Raw genomic sequence first — 6,381 nt, 5'->3', positions numbered from 1 at the left:
ATAGAATTGAAAGTAGGGACCACCATTCCCAGAACAGTGTTCTTTCTTTCACATAGGTGTACAAATGCATTATCTGTGTGTGTGTATGTGTGCGTGTGCGTGAACAAGAGTGTGGCAGTGCTAGAAAGCAGCTAATAAAGAAGGCTCTGGACATGTTGAACATAGTGGTCTAAATGAGAATGTCCTCCACAGGCTTTTGTGTTCAAGCACTTGATTCCCAGTTGCTGACATGGTGGGTGAGGGATGTGGCATGGCCTTGCCAGAGGAAGTAAATCCTTTCAGGTGGGCTTTGAGAGTTCACAGTCTCTGTACACTTCCAGTTTGCTCTCTGTGCTGTGCTTGCAGTTGAAGATGTAGTCTCTCAGCTTCCTTTTCTGTGCCCATGCTGCCAAGCCTCTCACAGACATCATGGACTCTCCCTCTAGAACCCAAGACTCTTCTTTCTGTAAATTGCTTCTGATCGTGGTATCTTATCACTGCCACAGGAAGAAAATACACTAGACAAACTCCCTACATTTGGGCTATATTTAAGTTGAGAGTATGATGATCTTAAGAATGAGTTTGGTTTGTTCTTCCTAAGATTCAAAATTGACCTCTGATGGATATAACTTTTAGGGCAAGGCAGAGACAGGGGACCAATTGGATCACTGAGAGAAAAGCATATGTAAACTTTGTGAAAGTCTTTTGCCTATTAATTTTAGCTACAAATTTATACTTGTGGAACCAAACACTTAGCCAAGGTCTTTAAGCATTCTCTCCCTTATGGATAAGTAAAGATACAATATCAGTATATGCATGTGTATGAACAATGCGTGCTAATGTTGGAAAACTGCTAGACGATTCATCTTCCAAGCTGCTTCTGTGGCAGGCTGCCCCAGACATTCTTTATTAGGGTGATAAGTCTTTTCGGCTTGGAGATATGTCAGACCATTAGTTTTCAAAGAAGTGACATATTGTGAGTAATGAAGACTCTTCTGGAAGGGCTTCATGTGGATCTGATAGAAATCAAATATATTAGCGCTCTTCAAAGATGAATTTTCTGGTTTTAGGCCACTTTTCTTTCACAATTTCTCTCTCATTTCCTGCCTTCTGATGATGTCTTTATGGTTAACAGCTTTGCAAGAATAAAGATACAGGGATACAATGGAAAACTCAAACTGCAATGTCAGCTCTGTAATGTCTTTAAAAATCGTAGAGAAGTACCATTTGACATTTACTACATACTGGGCATTACATAAAACACTGCCACGGGCACTGTGCAATACCCTTAGAAGTCAGCATACACAACCTACAGACCTCTTTTGCAAGAATTCATATTAGGCAAAGTAGAGGAGGTTTGTCCTTCCATAAAATTTAAGCTGGCTTCCCATAGTTAAAGACAGAGGACAAAAATGATGGACCAAATTGAGAACTTGAATTTTTTCATTATGCTTGATTTCTACCCCATTTACCTAACATAATGCCACTGGTAATTCTATCATTGGTATGGTATAAAGAGCACTCAGGCCAATGGATGTCACACCACGTCACATAAAATTTATGCTGTTCTTATATTCCACTGAACTATTAGGAAGTTAATAAACACAAAGAAACAAATATCATCCATTCATTTATTCATGTTTTAGAAGTACTGAATTACATGTCAGCCTAAAATAGTAATAGTGAAGTTAAGCATTTAGGCTTGTGGATAAAAATTATGCCTTATGATTAGAGATGCATTATTTATGGACACTTAACAATAAGAGGGAAAATCATGGACTATTTAAGCACCCGATTCTTTCTGGTGATATCAGGGAAGGCTGCATAAAGAAGTGATGCTTGACCTGAGCTTTGAAAGAGGAAAAGGAGATTGACAGTTGAATTACACTTAAGGGCATGTTACAATGCTTAGAGCCTGCCTTGGGCAGCATCAGAAAACAGCTGCAAAAACCAAACATCTAGAAACCAGGAAGAGGCAGCAGTAGAGTGATTGGGTGCAGAATACTATGACTTAGGGGTATTTCCCATCCCCAGGCATTCACATTTGCTAATGTGACCAGAAATGAACCTGCTTTGTGAACATGTGATGGATGTTTGATGACGGAGGATGAAAGGGTCCCAGGAATGAAGTTGGGTAACTCCGGAGATGCTTTCCCTCATCACCGTCACTTTTTCTCTGAGTGTTTTCTCTTCTGTTGCTGGGTGTATTGTTGCAACACTTCTGTTACCCTGACATTGACCATCCTGTCCTATACTCCCTATTCAGCTGCTTTTGAATTCTTTATTTTAAAACAAATATTGCCATATATATATGTAATTTTTTTTCGGAGCTGAGGACTGAACCCAGGGCCTTGTGATTGCTAGGCAAGCGCTCTACCACTGAGCTAAATCCCTAACCCTATTTTTTATTTTTTTTTAACATTTCATTCCTTTTACTTTTTTATTTATGTGGATATGTGCATATGTATATATTCTTCAATAAGAGTCGTCAGGTTCCATCTACTGTTTGGCTGTGGGAGTCTGTATTTCTCTGAGTCAGCTTGACAATAGAATCAATCAGAAAACTCAGACAGTATCAGTACTAACCCTTGGTCTTCTTTCAAGTACTAATTTGAAGGAGTAACTTGAGAGGAAATCTTAGGGGTCTCTCGACTATTGTTTGGATATACACAGACTACGGGAAGAGAGTAAAATCAAGCATAGGGTGTGCCTTACGTTTCCAGTTCTGCTTAGCAAAACTGCAAAGGAAACCACAGGTGGATGCTCCCAGGCGGAAGCCTGCTCACTGCACAGTTGTTTCTTTGTTGGTGCAGAAAACCAACTGTGGGTGGGAGCAAGGGAGGGGGAGACACTATTAGAATGCAATGGTATTTTAATTATACCTACCATAATTCTAATGGTTTGTTCTGTGGCGAATTGTTTGGGGAGTTGTCTTGAAATTAGAATTCAATCCTGCAAACTCAAATCAATTAAAGTAGTACTGTTTGGAAATATACAGAGAAACAGTTGAAAAAAAAAACAAACCATTTTCCAGTAATCTTGCTTTGTAATGTGTAAACTCTCTCTGAGGACTCTTGGACTAGAGAGAAGGATGGGAGAAGGCCAGGGGATTAAGTGTCACATTGCTGTCCCCTGGGGAAGCTCCACTGGAAAACAGTCTTAGCTCCTTGAACTATTTAAAGTGTCTCTGAAGACTCCCACAGAAGCCAGCCAGACATGAATCCTTACTTGCCTGAAATATGTAATATGACCCTAAGCTAGTGCTAACTAACATCCCTATTTTCCAGGAATGAAAACTTGAGAGTCAACTAAGTAGGTTACTTACTAAAAGTCATACTGAGTTTCGTTTCATAAGTGTTTATGAGTCTGCTATATTCTTAGGTACAGGAGTCATTGAGAAGGATGCTGTTTATGTCCTCCTGGGGATTTTTGTCTTGTAGGAGAAAAAATACACATTACAATGAAAGTAGTTCATGGTAAATGTAAAATATGCAAAGTAACAGAACCATGAAGAGCACGGAAGAGGAGGGACTAAAAATATGACGTCAGCATGGGCTCTGAGCTATGAGCTTGAGAGCTCATGAATTGTGAATAGAGTTGTGTAGAATAAAGGAGTTCCAAAACATGGGGACAGCGTGGAAGGCTCAGTGACAGAGAGGAGTCATGAGTCACTGAGATGCAGAAAGAAAGCTGCTGTGACCATAGCACAGAGTGCTAGCTCAGGATTGGACAGAGAGCCGTGTAGGCCGTATGAACAGTATTTCAATTATTCGTAGGAATGGTAAATGGAAACGTTGAAAAGCATAGTGCTGTGATCTACCAAGAGCACTCCAGGAAGGTGCACTTGGTGGGTGTGTGCTCAAGATTTCAATAGACAACTTTTCTCACTGCTGTGATAACTTACCTGAAGAAAAGAACAAACAGAAAGAACAGGCCATGTGGTCAGGGTTTCCAGTGCTGTAAAGAAACACTGTGACCAAAGCCACTAGGGGAAGGAAGAGTATTTGGCTTACATGTCCACATCACTGTTCGTCCTTGAAGGGAGTCAGAGTTGGAGCTCAAACAGGACAGGAACCCAAAGGCAGGAGCTGATACAGAGAACATGGAAGGGTGCTGCTTACTGGCTTGCTCGTCGTGGCTGGTTCCATCTGCTTTCTTATGGTATTCAGGACCGCCAGTCCAGGGATGACCCCACCCACAATGGGCTGGACCTTCCCCCATCAATCTTAGTGGCTTAAGAAAAGGCCCTTCAAACTTTCCTACAGCCTGAACTTAGGGAGGCATTTTCTTAATTGAGGTTCATTCTTCTCAGATGACTTTAGCTTGTGTCAAAATAGCCAGCACATGATTGACTTTTGGCTCCTAGGTAGAAGGAACAGTACATGATGGCTAGTAATGCATGGAACATGAAATGTCACATCATTTTGCATCAGAGAGCAATTAGAGATGAGTGCCGGCACCTGGGTCACTTTTTGTTTTTTATTCAGTCTGGAACATGAGCTCTGGAATAGTGATGTTCATAAGTTCATAGTGATGTTAGGGGAGGTCTTCCCACCTCAGTTAGTCCCTCTGGAAATTTCCCCACAGATATACCTAGATGTTTGCTTCTGTGGTGACCCTAAATTCCATCAAACTGTCAATGAAGAGTAAACAGCACAAGCCAATTTTGCGGGTGACGACTGTCAAAGAAGAAACCCTGGGGCAGTGGTGGTGGGGATCTAAAATCACACAGGTAAGATTTTGGCTAGAAGCAAATCACAGAAGACTAAGTGGTGTGAAGGGTGACCCTGTATTTTATCAAGGGACAAGTGGATAGTTGTACTTTTGTAGCCATTAAAAATACCCATGTGCGTGTGAGCAGCTTTAATTGGACTCGGGCATGAAGTTAAGAGGGAGGTGGGGCTCTAGGAAGAGTTAATGGTAATGGGCATTATCAGTATACATTGCATGAATATATAGGACATTCAGATAATTTAAAAACAATCAAAATAACCATGGCTAGTCAGATGGCTCGGCACTTAAGAACACTGGCTGCTCTAGCAGAGGCCCTAGGCTTGACTCCCAGAACCCACAGGTGGTTTAGGATTATCCATAACTCCATGGGAACCAGGCATGCATATGGGACACATATATCCATGCAGGAAAAGCACTCAAGCACATCAAATTTTTTAAAAATAATATAACATCTCCACAAAACTCAGGTAATTCTGAACAAAACCAATATGTCAACTAAATAACCAGACAAAAAAAAGCAAAAACAAAAACAAAAACAAAACAAAAAAAAGGAAAACAAAAAACAAAAACTGCAGAAAACAAAAACAAACAAATAAACAAAACAAAACAAACAAAAAACAACAACAAACCAAAAAACAAAACCAAGAACAACACCGTGTTTTGCCAGCTTAGGTTTGGATCACTGAACTTGGGATACCTCCAAGGGATATGCAGAAATGTAGCAAATCGAAGGTAAAGGGGAGGGCCTGATGTAAACCAACCAAAGCATCTTCGAATACCCATCCTCACTCTGCCTAAGACACTCTAGACAGAGGTTTCAATGCCTTTGCGTTGCAATCCTCCTTCCTCTGAAGAGGGACAGCCAATGGCATGAGGGCATGAGCACATTCACTGAGCTGTTATGAAAATGAAGTGCGGAGAGCAGTCTGATAAAAATAGGTAATGTGGTGGAATGAGATAGGGAGAGAGGGAGAAGCAGAAGTGGGCCGAAATGCTTATCAGCTTTATTTGTAGATCCTGTATAAGAATTTATGCTATTACTTGTACACCATAATATAAAATATAAAATCAAAGCCACCCATAGGTGGGCCTCAAGAGAGTACCTAGGAAGCAGAATGTAAATGTCTCCACTAACTGGAGAACCACAGGACAAGCTTTTGAAACACTGAGCTGGAGCATTTGGATAACCAGGCAGCAAACATTGGACTCAGTTGTCTCATTTTTGTTTAAATAAAGTTGTGGCTTTTGTTCTGGAACCTGAGCTATGCTGTTGGCCATGTGGAAAAAAAACCCATACTTTGTATGGATTCTCCTTCTGTAGAGAAGTGGCACTTAAGACTGAGTTGATTTGTGCAATATTAAAAGACGTTCCTTAATAGATTCCTTAATAGAAACACACACACACACACACACACACACACACACACACACACACACACACGGAGAGAGAGAGAGAGAGACAGACAGACAGACAGACAGACAGACAAAGCACACTCATCCTGTCCACTCCTTTTTAATCACAATATTCTCCCAAATTATCACAGTGTAGACCATCAAATCCTATTCTGGTTTTCTTTTCTTTTTTATAAAAAATGTAACAGGATTTTATCATTAAAATCCTGATGGCTGTGACCTCATATCCATGAGATGGTTCATGTTCAATTTTAT

This window comes from Rattus rattus, chromosome 3 (assembly GCF_011064425.1).
Source record: "Rattus rattus isolate New Zealand chromosome 3, Rrattus_CSIRO_v1, whole genome shotgun sequence".
NCBI classification, from domain to species: Eukaryota; Metazoa; Chordata; class Mammalia; order Rodentia; family Muridae; genus Rattus; species Rattus rattus.
This window is presented reverse-complemented; position numbering follows the sequence as displayed.